Here is a 14,933-nt window from a genome sequence, read left to right as displayed (position 1 = left end):
TCCAACTGGAATGCTTTACCCTAGGACTTTAAAAAATTCAGTTCAACTGTGGTACCAAAATGTTTGCCCTGTGCTGAGGCCTGGAATACCCTGTGCATTAATCACTTTCTCTCCTTGGAAAACTGTAGTCCCCAGAGGACTGAGGAGCAGCACAGCTTTGGGTGCATAGCAGAAAAAAGGAGTAAAAAAGGCATCTAGGCACCTGTAACCCACTCTTTTGAATGGGTCTGGGATGGGGATGGAATAGGACGCTGGACAGGGCAGTTTGCACGGGTCCAGAGCTCAGTCTTGCAGCTTGGCGCTTGTTTCAGAAAATTCTCAGGCACAGAGACTACCTGGCAAATTCCTGGTGGCAGAAGCTTTGTTTCTTCATCCTGGATGTGGTTTTGGACTTTTGCTTAGGCTACGACTGGTCAGGCACATTTACGGAGTAAAAGCAGAGCCAAGCACAAGGTATCATGGAATTAACATAAGGCATGAGTTAGACTTGGACAAACATCAGGTGAGGAAACCAGAAGCCTGAGTTGGTTCTGAGTATCTCTTGTCATAGGAATTCCAAACCCTGTGTTCCTAGTTGCACATGCAGCCTGTGTTGAAGTAGCAGGATAATCTCTTTTAACCCTGTGCTTATTATTTTAAGCACAAGACAGCAGTCCTCATATATATTAGATTTAAACATACTTCGGTGGAAGATTTCTTCTGGGGTGAAATTTCCTCCTCTCCTCATCCGGTACAAGTAAGACTGAATCAGGAGCAAACTAATGAAGTAAGTTTGCATAAATCAGAATCTAAGAGAGAAAACGCACCGGGGTAACAGTTGTGGCTGCAGAGCAAGGCCGAAAACAGGAAGAAGGCAGCAGTCTACAGTTTGTACATGGCCCACGCATTGACTGTAATGTTGTTCTCCGTGGAGGCATGACTTTGGCATTTTTTCCAACACTTCTGGTGGAGTACCCAGCTGGGAGTACACAGGGGCCTTGGAGCCCTTCTGCCAGAGGGCAGAGATTTTTCTATAACATCAACCTTCAGCACCCCCTGACTTCCTTGTGCAAATAGCATTACCCTCCCTAAGCTGGGACATCCCAGAAAAAAAAAGATTATGGTCTTGAGAAGGTCAGAGCAAGACCTGCTCCATCAGCTAAGCACGTACATGTCACGTGCAGAGACTGCTCTGAACACAAGCACCCTGGGCCCAAGGGGGCCGCTGTCATCTGTATACTGGATATCAAACAGCCATCCACAGGCCTCCTGCACTGGCTCAAGCGACAAGATACCTGCAGACCGTGAAGAAGCAAAGGAAGTGCAACTCACCAGTTGCTTCACAGAGTGGAGCTGGGAAAGAATTTAGCAGAGATCAGTACAGGGCAGCAAATCCCAAACATACCCAAAGTTTAACTCCCACGAAGGCTTTCCCAACAACGCACCCTCCTTCTTTTGGGCCCTTCCTCTCTTTTTTCTCTCTTTCCCTCTCTTTTTCTCTTTTCCCCTTCCTATCTTCTTATTTTCTCCCCCTTCCCTACCCTGCTTCCTTCCTCCTTTCTCTCTGCTCCTTTCCCCACATTCCACATCAATCACCTGCCTACAAAATGACACAGAGCTCTGTTTTATGATTGTAATTTCCAATAACTTCTCTCACTGTGGTTATGAGATGGTGCCTTTGTTGTATAACTACTTAGCCGCTCCCTTCCTCAAGCCCATCATCCTCATTCCCTCTCTCAAAAGTCTGATGATCCAGCTCTAGACTTGCTGACTCATGGTAACAGCAGTCAGGCAAGGAGAGTGGACAGGCTTATGCTCAAGACATGATGCCCCTTTATTTAACAGCTTCAGGGCAGAGGAGGCTTAGGTCCAGAGAAGGACTTCAGATTTCTCCAAAGATTCTCTCTTATCCCAAGGATTTGACCATAATATTATGGCATAATGGTCAAGAAGAGAAAATCCTGGGGAAAACGCAGCCTTTGTAGCCAGATGACATAGACTTGAATCCTGGCTCTTCCTCTTACAAGCTGTGTGACTCTGGGAAAAATGCTTCACCTCTCTGTGCTTTAGTTTTCTGTAAAATGGAGATAATAATAGACCTACCTCACATAGTTTTGTGAAGATTAAATGAATTGATATCCACAAAATGCTTAGAAGAATGCCTGAAATTTATCTAGCATTTAATAAATATTATCTCACTATTATTATCTATTTTAGTTCAGTTCAGCCTGAGATGCCTACTGTTTATATTAAATGTTTATTTGAATAATCAGTTCCTCAGGAAGGAGAAGGGAATCAATGAGGGCTAGCATGAAAATCACATTTTATTTATTCATCCATACCACAAATAATTTTGAGTGCCTACTATATGCCAGGCATTGTACATCACAGTTTGCAGGAATGAACATGAATGACAATCTTTTCTGTCAAGGAATTTACATTATAGTGGGAGAGAGCCAATTAAAAAAAAATATATGTAACATGATTTTAGAGAATGGTCAGTGCTCTAAGAAAAATACAGTAGAAAAATAAGTTACAGAGTATCTTCGGATGGTCTTGACTATTTAGATATATGTCAATTGAGTAGAAACATGAATGAAATTAGAGAGCAGGCCTTCTGAATATTTGGGAAATAGCATTCCTGGCAGAGAAACAGCAAACACAAAGACCTTGAGAAGGAATGAGCTTGTCCAAGGAAGAATCAGAAGGCAGGTGCCCTGGGAACTGACTAGGTGAGGGGAACAGTGGTTGATACTGGTGTGTGAGAAGTAAGAGGGGCCAGTCACAGAAGGCTTTGTGGGCTTGGTAACAGCTTTGGATTTTGTTCATGATGTAATGGAGAGCGATGGACAGTTCTGACTTAATTTGCATTTGTAGAATCATTCTTCCACTGTAGAAAGGACAGACTACAGACATGCAAGAGTAGCAGGGAGAACATTAGTGGGAGTTTAGTCTGGAAGAGTGAGGATGGTGGCTCAGGCTAGGCAGTATTGGTGCTGTGAAGGCGACAGATCTCAGTATATATTCAGAAGTAGAATCAATAGGAATTACTTATGGATTGGATATAAAGTGTCAAAGACAGAGAGGAATTAAATATAACTCTTAGATTTTTGGCCATAGCAACCAGAAGAATGGTGGTGACGTTTACAAAAATGGAGAAGTGGTGGGGAGAAATAGGTTAAGTCCTATGGTGATGGTGATTCATGTGGGAGATCAAAGGATCTGTTAGGACATGTTGAGTTTAAAATGCATATTAGACAGTTGAATGGCACTTGAATATATGAAAGGTGTTCAAAGGTGGGATCGAAGTTGGATAAATAAGCTTGATTTTAAGCTGTTTAAACTTAAAGTGACTAAAGTGTATAACTTAGGGAATGAGTATGGATGGAGAAGAGAAGTCTACGTACCAATCTTGAGAAACTCAAACATTTCAAGGTTAGTAAAGCAGCAGGTATTAAGTTAGAAAGAATACCAGCAGAATACGGTCTTTAGAAGCCAAGTGGAAAAGTATTTCCAGGAGAGGGAATGATCAACTTATGTCAAATACCCCCGAGATGCTGAATAAAATGAGAAATAAAAATTGAATCCTGGGTGAGGCAACATAGAGGTGGTTGATGATATTAACAAGAGCAGTTTCAGTGGAGTGGTGAGGACAAAGATTGATTGAAGTGGATTCAATAAAGGATAAGGAAGAACAATAAGGACCTAAAACAGTTTAGCAGTTTCCAGGGGTTAGGAATGAGGGAGGAGTTGACTCTAAAGGGATTGAGGGCATGAAGAAATTTCTGAAGTGATGGAAATCTTCTGTATTTTGATCGTGGTGGTAGTCATATGACGCTAAATCTTTGTCAAAAATCATAGACATTGCATCAAAAAATGTATCTTACTGTAATGTAAATTAAAAATGAATTTTGAAAAGAAAGGATGGGAGGAGATCAAGTAAAGATAATGACTCACTGAAAACTACAAAATGATGTGCAGAATGGTGAAGCAAACGGAGGTCACATTTCTATTATTTTAAGATAGAAGATATTATGGCATATTTGTATACTTATAGGAATAATCCAGGATGGAGAAATATTTTGATGATGGAGCAAGGGAGTCTGGGACCCAATGCACAAGTGGAGAGTCCTGTCTTCAATTCGGATGAGGGAAAATATATCCATAATAGGGAGAGAAAAGGCAGAGTATGTAAATGCAAAGGTGGGCAGGTTGATAAATACAGCCGTATAAAGATGAGGAAATTTTCTTTCGATTGCTTTTATTTTTCTCACGTTATAAACTAAGAGTAAGAAGAGAAAAGTTTGAGGAGAAAGGAGTGGGTATGAGGAAGTGGTCATCAAGAATGGAAGAGCAGGGCTTCCCTGGTGGCGCAGTGGTTGGGAGTCCGCCTACCGATCCTGGAAGGGTTCGTGCCCCGGTCCTGGAAGATCCCACATGCCACGGAGCGGCTGGGCCCGTGAGCCATGGCCGCTGAGCCTGCGCTTCCGGAGCCTGTGCTCCGCAGAGGGAGAGGCCACAACAGTGAGGGGCCCGCGTACCGCTAAAAAAAAAAAAAAGAATGGAAGAGCATTGGCTCTGAAAGAATAGGAGGACTGCATGGCACCCGAGATTGGTGGCCCTACATTTCAAGAAAGATACGTCAGCAGGATTGTACCTTTTGCTTAGAGTCACATTCAGCTGCTTAGGCACAGGTGTGAAGCATGCAGAAAAGTGTGCTAGTCAGAAAAGTGCTATGGGGAAGGGGGATGAAGGTATATCCAAGGGGAGTATCGTGATAAACTACAGAATCTAAGTACTGTGAGAAGTGAGGACATGGAGTGTAGTAATTTGACAGTGGAAACCTAAGCCTGGGGAGGGGAAGGCATGTTGAATATGGAGCATTAGAGAAAGTGAGCTGGAAATACAATGTAGTCGGGTAGGGAGATGGACGCTGAAGTCAAATATTTTGGAAGTGGGACAGTCGTTGGTAATGATAAGTTCTAGGGTTTGATGGTAGAAGTGGGGAAGTCAAGGAAGGATACAGGAAAATCATGTTGATTATAAGAAGGGCAAGGAACTGAGAGGCCAATTTGTTGTTTGAATTATCTTTGCGGCTATCGAAGCCACCAAGAACAAAGTCAGAATCAAAAGTGGAAACAAAGAGAACACTTCCTATGAGATAAAAACTAAAAGGATAGTTTTCCTCCAAAATCTGGCTTTCCAGTATCTATGACTTTCTGCCCAACTCTAAGCCCTCAGTGGGAAGTAAAGATCTGAGCATGCCTGACCATTGCCCGGCAGAAACCTAGTCCTGAGAAGTCCCAGTGCTCTTCAGGAAGCCGGGCGCCAGGGAATGGAATCCCATACCCTTTTCTGAGTTGTCCTACTCACCACAGATCAACAGCAAGAGCCTCAGCAGCATGAGGACCAGGTCGGGGGACTGGAACTGGAGGTGCTCTCTCATTGAAAAAAGAATTCACCTTAGAATCAGGAGGCAGTGGCTTGTCAGAGGTTTGAGGAAGTCGGGATCAGAAGTCACACAATAGAAAGCACACATTTACAGAAATAGAAGAAGGAACAAGAGCCTTCTGATGGCCCATCTCTATTTCCTCAGCTCTGGAGGCCAAGAAAATTGAATATAATCCTGTTTATAGTTTGGTTCTATCTCCAAAATGTGAAGATAATGCATATTAGTACATCAGCTCCTTCTTCAAGAACACAGGTAGCTCAAAGGAAATTTCCCAAAGGCAGTTTCTGACTTTGATGAACATCTCATCAGGCAGTGGTTCTGCTGAAATTCAGACGGCATGTCTGTCATCTTTGATAAAGATGTCTCCTCGACCATATCTAATGAGCACATCCTTTTGTCTCACAGCAGCCTCTATCGTAGTCACGCTATGTACAAGAGTCAGTAAGGTAGGGACCGATGGGCTGTCACCCAGGTTATGTGTAATGTCTGACAGTTGTTGCACAGGATGATTTTCAGGGTCAAGCTATCCATAAAATACTAGCTTGCATATTTAAACGTTCACAGTGTACCAATAAGTGAGCATGAAACAGCTGAAAAATAAAATCATGGGAAATTACAACCTGGGCAACATTTATAAGTAAAATACAGGAAACAGGCATATGCAAATTATCTTCTGGGCATTTGGGGTCAGTTCACCATTATCACTAACCCTGGCACTTGCAATATTGTTCCCCCCCTCACCCAAAATCAGGATATTTATAATCTCTTCCATTTCATCCTTGAGCACCTGTGGCTACCAGTTCTCCACACTTGAAGCCTGTATTTAATTCAGATTGTGGATTAGAGGGGAATAAGACATCTTAATTTTCAACATTTCTTGAATCTTTGAGTATCTAGGCATAAGAATGTGTAGAAGCTAAGATATTAAGGACCTGGGAAGAGGCTATTCAGTAATGACTTCCAAGTCCAGGTATCCAGTCCGAAGAGGAAGACTGAGAAAAGAAACAAACGGTCTTGTAATAACCTAAATGGGAGAAGAATTTGAAAAAGAATAGATATATGTTTATGTATAACTGAATCACTTTAAAAACTAACACAACATTGTAAATCAACAATAGTTCAATATAAAATAAAAACTTTAAAAAGAAAGAAACAAATGGTCAGTGATGTGCAAAGCTGGAGTGAAGAGGGAGCAATGTTGGGGACCAGACCAAAGACCCCTAGGAAATTGCCAAAAACAGGAAAAGTGTGCCACAGCTTTGTTTATTGACTTGGGAAAGCCTGTGTGGGGATGAGTTTGACTGGTTTAAAGTTTCAGGGCCAAGGCATAAAACTCAATGAGAAATGTGGAACCCTCTGAACTCAGAGCATAAGGGTATGTTTCTGCATATACTGTGCTGTTTAACACCTTTTCCTGTGCTCATGTGTGTGCCTTCACAATTTCTTCAGATTAAAATATCTGTTCCAGTATGAAGGTTCCTTAGAAAACTACAAATAGAACTACCATATGACCCAGCAATCCCACTACTGGGCATATACCCTGAGAAAACCTTAATTCAAAAAGAGTCATGTACCAAAATGTTCATTGCAGCTCTATTTACAACAGCCCAGAGATGGAAACAACCTAAGTGTCCACCATCGGATGAATGGATAAAGAAGATGTGGCACATATAAACAATGGAATATTACTCAGCCATAAAAAGAAACGAAATTGAGCTATTTGTAACGAGGTGGATAGACCTAGAGTCTGTCATATAGAGTGGAGTAAGTCAGAGAGAGAAAGACAAAAACCGTATGCTAACACATATATATGGAATTTAAGGAAAAAAATGTCATGAAGAACCTAGGGGTAAGACAGGAATAAAGACACAGACCTACTAGAGAATGGACTTGAGGATATGGGGAGGGGGAAGGGTAATCTGTGACAAAGCGAGAGAGAGGCATGGACATATATACACTACCAAACGTAAGGTAGATAGCTAGTGGGAAGCAGCCGCATAGCAGAGGGAGATCAGCTCGGTGCTTTGTGACCGCCTGGAGGGGTGGGATAGGGAGGGTGGGAGTGAGGGAGATGCAAGAGGGTAGAGATATGGGAACATATGTATATGTATAACTGATTCACTTTGTTATAAAGCAGAAACTAACACACCATTGTAAAGCAATTATACTCCAATAAAGATGTAAAAAAAAAAATCTGTTCCTCCTTCTCCGTGGGTTTAAAGATTGCATTATTTATCAAGTTCTCACACCTTTATTTTTATAACATTAATACATACATATATACCAAGAAATGGAACACGCCTTTAAGTTATGCAATACTATAATGAAATAAAAAACCATGAACCAACTCACAAAGATTCTAGTGAAGTAAATGGGGATAAGAGCTGATTCAGGAGGTGGTAAGTGAACAGGTGCATCACTAGAAAGGAGAGGAATGTGAAATCCTCTGGGGGAAATCACTGGGGCTCCAACATCAGGATACGAATTTACACAAGAGGATGCTTCTGTTGGGAAATCAGCACCTTTTGCTCCATGGAGCAGTGATGAGGGCACAGAGGTGATTTGAACTCAAATGCAATAGTTTGGAGAGTGAAGTAACATAGCACAATGCAGAGAAATGATCTACAATGCTCATGGGTCATATCTAACAAACCCCACTTTCTGCAGGGGAAACTGTGATGGTTAATGTTCCATGTCAACTTGTCTGGGCTATAGTGCCCAGATGCGTGGTCAAAAACAGGAATCCTCATTCCAATATATTACAGATGAAGAAACTGTGGTCCATAGAGGAGAAGAAATTTGTTTCAAGTCACTGTAATAGATTGGGTTACTACTTCCAACTATTGGCTCCCTACCTATAAGAGAATTATATATGCTTTCTCATTGTCAGGTGACTTGCTCAAGTATCCTTTGGGAGAAGCGGACATCCCTGATTCACTGGCTTTTGGCTTGGCTATGGGACATGCCAAAGTGATGTAAATGTACAAGGTATTTGCTGCATCCATTCAGACACTTAATTGAAGTTTCATGGTTTGATTTGACTGCTCCTTCAACACACTTCCTAGAATGAGATGACAGAGGAAACTTGAACCCAGCCCACAGCCTGTAGCCAAGCCCAGCTGAGCCCAGAAAAACCTCAGCTGACCTGCAACGCTCAGTTAGCCTGGGTAAGAAATAAAAGTTTACATTGTAAGTCATGAGATATCGATATGGCTTATTACCATAGCAAACGCTAACACAGTCACACAACAGATTTGTGGCTGGGTACTACTAATATGCATTGTCAATTTGATTTCATCTTCAAATTAATATTACTCATTTACTTATTGGATCTCTGCTCTGGACTGTTAGGCGTACACACCCTCTATTCCTCTGTTTTCATAAAAGGAAGAGATTTCCATACTTCAGGAAGAATATTATCAAGGAGATGTGATTTATTTGATTGATAAATTTAGGAGAAGGAATTGAGTGAGCTTGCCCTAGTGCCACCTGGGTTTTCTCTTTGTGCTACCAGGCTTCTCCATGCTCTAATCTGCCACTGTCCATACAAAAGGAGTCTGTCCCTGTTGCAGAGGCCCATAGGTGTCTAGACTGCCTGTGGCTGGCATGGTAAATCTGCCTAGTACAGCGGTGAGTTATCAGAGAGCCCACTGAGGTCACACAACTGAAGCCACTTCCTCCAAAGTACTTTTTATTGGTGAGAAAGCTGAAGTTTGATTCCCTCTGTATGACTCTTGCTACTCTCAGTTTGTTCCAAAGTTGGGTGAGTAAGAAAGGGGTATTACTTATTGGTCTCTAAAAACGGTAATATGTGCCATGCACTGTACTGCATGCTGGGTTTACAGTGATTTTTCTTTAAAGACATGTTTTTTAAGTGCCAGGAACCCACAGTATAGTAGAGAAGAGAGATATATAAGCAAACAAAACACAATGAAATGATTAACATGATGACTGGAATAGTCATGGGTATAGAGGTAACATAGTGGAGAGTCTAATTGGACTTATATCAGGAAAGGGGTGGGGTAAGGGAATTAAGCAAACCTTTCTAGAGCATGTGATGTGTAAGCTGAATTTCCAAGAATGAGTAGTAGTTCAGCTAGCTTCTAGGTAGGGAAGAACATTCTAAACACACAAAATCATCAAGTCATGAGTAGTGAGGCATTTTTGCTGAGATATTTGTAGTTTGATTTTTATTTATTTATTTAATTTATTTTTGGCTGCGTTGGGTCTTCATTGCTGCGCACGGGCTTTCTCTAGTTGCAGTGAGCGGCGGATACTCTTAGTTGCGGTGCGCGGGCTTCTCATCGCGGTGGCTTCTCTTGTTGCAGAGCACGGGCTCTAGGAGCACAGGCTTCAGTAGTGGTGGCACGCGGGCTCTAGAGCGCAGTCTCAGCAGTTGTGGTGCACAGGCTTAGTTGTTCTGTGGCATGTGGGATGTAACCGAACCAGGGCTCAAAACCTTGTCCCCTGCATTGGCAGGCGGATTCTCAACCACTGTGCCACCAGGGAAGCCCTGTAGTTTGATTTTATTGGAACAAAATATGAAGAAGTACCAACATGAAATGAGGCTGAAGAGACACAGAGGATAAATCATGAAAGGCTTTAAATGCAATCCTAGGAATTTTGAATGTACTTTCCAGGTGGTGAGTTGGGCCAGGTGGGGCTATGATGAGCTGGAGAAAGAGTTCCTCATCCAAGGGAGCAGTTGCTACTCTGTTTCAGTTGGTCATTGCCAGGAGGTTAAAATAACATGTTGCTAGATCTTCTGACTGTCCAAGGAAATCAGAGTTTGGGAATTTTATGTAAAATCTACTAATTTTTAAATGTTTAAGACTAATTTTAAAAATTGTTTGAAAACAAGCATTTTTGTAGAGCCCCACAGCTTTGTGACCTCTGCTCTAGGTCATGGTCAGGGGACAGACACTACTAATCATACAGAAAATGAATTAGGGAGAGGATAACCTGGACATTATGAAGCTCTGAAGCAGGAGTAGGAATGGAGAGAAGTGGACTTAGTTAAGGAAATGTTTGAGAGAACTTGGCGACTGGCTGGACGTGCAGGGAGAGAGACTTTTTTTGTTGTTGTTGTTGTCTTTTGGCCTAAGGTGGAATGATAAGGCCACCAACTAAGATAGTAATAGGGCAGTAAAAGAAAGTTCAGGAAATAAAGAGAAGATATTATAAGTTTTAGATGTGATAAGTTTGAACATTTTGAGGTAGAAAAGTTACTCATTTTATTCATGAGGAATCTACAACTCAGAGATGTTAAGTAATTTTCAGAGTTTCACCTGTGATAAGAACTAAGGCTGATATAACCCCCAATGACTTTATCTTACACCTACATGTGCTGTCACACATAATAGTCACTAACGACGAATGTTTTTTGAACACTTGAAATGTAGCTAATTCAAATTAAAATGCACCGTAAGTGTAAATTACATATGGGATTTTGAAAACTTAGTAAGAGAAAAAGAGATTGTAAAGTACCTTGTTAATTTTTTATATTGATTACCTGTTAAATGATAACATTTTGGGTATATTGAGTTAAATAAAACGTATTTTTAAAATTAATTCCACCTGTTCTTTTTTTATTACTTTTTTCTAGTGTGGCTACTAGGAAATTTTAAATTATATATGTGGCTCATATTATATATCTATTGGACAGAGCTGCCCTAGACCATGACCCTCAACAAGAAGGTGCTTTCTAACTCTGCCCACAGCCAGTCTATAGAGAACACATGGGCCATTAGGCACACCTATCCCATTATCATGTGTTAAGCCCCAGGAGAGGATGCCTTCACCTCAGAGTAGAAGAAAAGAAATCCAAGGAGGGGGGGACTTCCCTGGTGGCACAGTGGATAAGACTCTGCCCTCCCAATGCAGGGGGCCTGGGTTCGATCCCTGGTCAGGGAACTAGATCCCACTTGCATGCTGCAACTAAGGAGCCAGCAAGCCTCAACTAAGGAGCCTTGGAGTTGCAACTGAGGAGCCCGCCTGCCACAACTAAGGCCCAGCACAACAAAAAAAAAGGTAAATAAATAAATAAATATTAAAAAAAAAAAAGAAGAAGAAACCCAAGGAGGGGAAAGCATGGGTTAGGGGAAGAGTAAAAGTGACATTATCTAGTTTCCCAAGCATCTCCAAGGAGCGTTTTGGATCTAAGTCCTGCATTAGGAGGACATCATGAGATGAGGACATTCTTACAACTTCAGAGCATCTTCATGAATTTAAATAAAATTGTGGGCCCATCTTACTGATTGCTTTAGGTCTAGGTGACCTTCCCCTCAGAATAGATTACTGGGTGGTCCTGATGAAGAAATACTGAGGACCTAAGTGAATCCCATGAGGCAAGATCTGAGCGGGACTCCTGCGAAGCATCTCGCAATGCTGGGGAGCTGGATATCCACCTTGGGCTCTCTTTTCCTACTGGAGAAACCACAGGCTCAGGGAGACCCTCTCAGTGTGGCACAGTGGCAGCCTAGGGGAGGGATGATGCAAAGTGAAACTGCTCCTTTACCCTTCTAATGTAGTCCCTCTCAGTCTCTGTGGTCCAGGGGTTCTTTTTCAGCCTCACCTCCAGGTTCTGGAATTTTCACAATGATGTTCTTATCTATGGATAATTGCTAGTTGTTTTTCTTATGAGGACTGAAGTCTGGAATGACCTATGTCGCCATCTTGATGGCAGTACCTCAATTCATCTGTGTTTTAATAAGGAGGGCATGAGCTATAAATGTCACCTGTGTAAACAAGTTGATTGGTCATCCAACCGATCAGAATCACTCAAGGGTAATATGTTGTAGTGGTACCTCTGTTGTAGACCTTAGTCCTCATCTTTTCAGATCCATAAACTTGATTTTATAAATGCAGTGAGAATTGATTCATTACTGATAAATGGGCTTATCTAACTAAACTTACACAGGACAGGTAAATTACCACTTTATTAAGTTAAAACAGGAAAATTGGTTAGGGTTATTTTGGTTAGAAATACAAAAACCAATGAGATAGGGACTTCCCTCATGGTCCAGTGGTCCCAAGACCAGGAATGCAGTTGGATTCCAGGAAAAGATGAGAACCAGAAATTGAAAATGTTGTTCGGGTTCTATGTCTCTCATCTATGTTCCTCTCTGTGCATCTCGTTCATTCATTTCATGTATCTCTGTGGAAGGGCTTCCCCTCATTCTCTGATCTATGTGGAAAATGACCACCCACAGCTCCTGGGTTAATTTGTTACAAGTCTAGCTACTTGGAGAAACTAACCTGATTTCAATCAGTGTTCCTGTCTCCTGGGAAGGGTTGATTGATCTAGCTTGGACATAAGCCCACTCTTGTATCAATCAACTGTAGCCAGAATGGCATGCTCATATTGTTGAAAAATACTCCTTAGTATTTACCCAAAAGAGTTTAAAACTTATGTCCACACAAAAATCTGCACACAGATGTTTATAGCAGCTTTATTTATGATTGTCAAAACTTGGAAGCACCAAGATGTCGTTCACTAGATAAATAGATACAAAAAAAAAAGTGGTACATCCAGACAATGGAATGTTAGTGCTAAAAAGAAATGTGGGCTTCCCTGGTGGCACAGTGGTTAAGGATCCGCCTGCCAATGCAGGGAACACAGGTTTGAGCCCTGGTCCAGGAAAATCCCACATGCTACGGAGCAAGTAAGTCCGTGCACCACAACTACTGAGCCTGCGAGCCACAACTACTGAGCCTGTGTGCCCCGACTACTGAAGCCTGTGTGCCTAGAGCCACCACAATGAGAAGCCCGCACACTGAAAATAGAGAAAGCCCACGTGCAGCAACGAAGACCCAATGCAGACAAAAATAAAAATAAATAAATAAATAAAAAATTGAAAAAAAATTTTAAAAGTAGATTGTAAAATAATATAAAAAAATTTTTTAATAAATAAATAAAAGAAATGAGCTATCAAGTCATGAAAAGACATGGAGGAAACTTAAATACATATTACTAAGTGAAAGAAACCAATCTGAGAAGGTTATATACTGTACAATTCCAATAATATGACTTTCTGGAAAAGGTAAAACTATGGAGACAATAAAAGGATCAGTGGTTGCTAGGGGTTAGAGGGGCATGAGGGATGAATAGGCAGAGCACATAGGATTTTAGGTAGTAAAAGTATTCTGTATGATACTCTAATGGTGAATACACATTTATAAATTTATCCAGACCCATAGAACAACACCAAGAGTGAACCCTAATGTAAACTATGGAATCTGAGAGAGAATGACATTTCAGTGTAGGTTCAAATATACTACTCTATTGGGAATGTTGAGAATGGGGCAAGTTATGCATATGTGAGAGCAGGAGGTGTATGGGAAATCTTTGTACCTTCCACTGTGTTTTGTTGTGAACCTAAAATTGTTCTTAAAAAAAATAATAAAGTCTTAAGATACACAACAAATAATGTTGGCAAGGAATTCTCCAGGAGCATCTTGCATAATTTTTAGAAAAAAACATATGTGGGGGTGAGGGGGTGGGTCAGAAGACCATCAAAAATAAATATCCAAAATAAAATATAATTTATAGTAAAAATAAAGTGAGTGAGCCAAGTCTCACATTTCCTGATTAGCATGGAATATTAGATATCTAGGAGCTTTAGAGGAAGCCAAATGATCATCAGAATTTTTTTTGGTGAGCTTTGAAGGAATGCAATTGATTTTTTAAAATACTATTTATATCTGTTTTAGTCCAGCTAAACTAATTGCTGTAAAAACCTCCTCAACACTTCAGTGACTTAACATGAATAAGCTTTATTTCTTATTCACGACACAGTCAGCAGAGTATGAGTCATTCAGAGATCCACACTGTCATTCAGAGATCCAGGCTCCTTCCATCTTCTGGGTCTGCCCTCCCCTAGGTCTTTGGGGTCTTCTCTAACAAGCCAGCAGGTAAGGAGAGAAAGAGCATTGAGAAGGCACACTATTGTTAACTGCCTTGATATGAAAGTGTCATAAATTATTTCCACTGTGAGAATGGGACATATGGTCCCACCTAGATCAAAGGGACACCTGGTAGCCCTAGTTACTTGAGAAGCCTGGGACCATCAGGCAGCAAGTCCAAATGGAGATTGATTGTGGCCAATTTGCAGCTGCAGCCTCAGGGTAAACTCCCAGTGGCGGGTCCCCTCCCCACTGGAGATTATGTAGGTGCTTAGTGTTAGGCTCTAGCTCCACAGACCTGGAGGCCCATTGCTGCCCAGGACTCTTGTAAGAAGGTGTAGTGAGCAAGTGCATGCTGAGCACTTCGTGAGTAGCTAGGGATCTGGAACTGGGCAAGGGTCAGGAGATGCTGCTTACAGGACAGGTACTTGGAGGATAAGGTGTATGCCAACTGGCAACTCCTAAAATACCCAATGGGTAAAATTCTCATTGAATGAAGAGCTCCAGTTTACTGCACTTCTTTGCTAGGGTTGGGGCAGGAGTCTGGTTGGGGTATCTTCTATAAGACAAACTTGGGATAGACTAGTGGCATGTCCAG

This window comes from Delphinapterus leucas, chromosome 1 (assembly GCF_059928025.1).
Source record: "Delphinapterus leucas isolate spDelLeu-1000000601 "Yukka" chromosome 1, BTC_Dleu_Yukka2, whole genome shotgun sequence".
Taxonomy (NCBI): domain Eukaryota; kingdom Metazoa; phylum Chordata; class Mammalia; order Artiodactyla; family Monodontidae; genus Delphinapterus; species Delphinapterus leucas.
The sequence above is the reverse complement of the archived record's forward strand: the minus strand, read 5'-3'. Positions refer to the sequence as shown.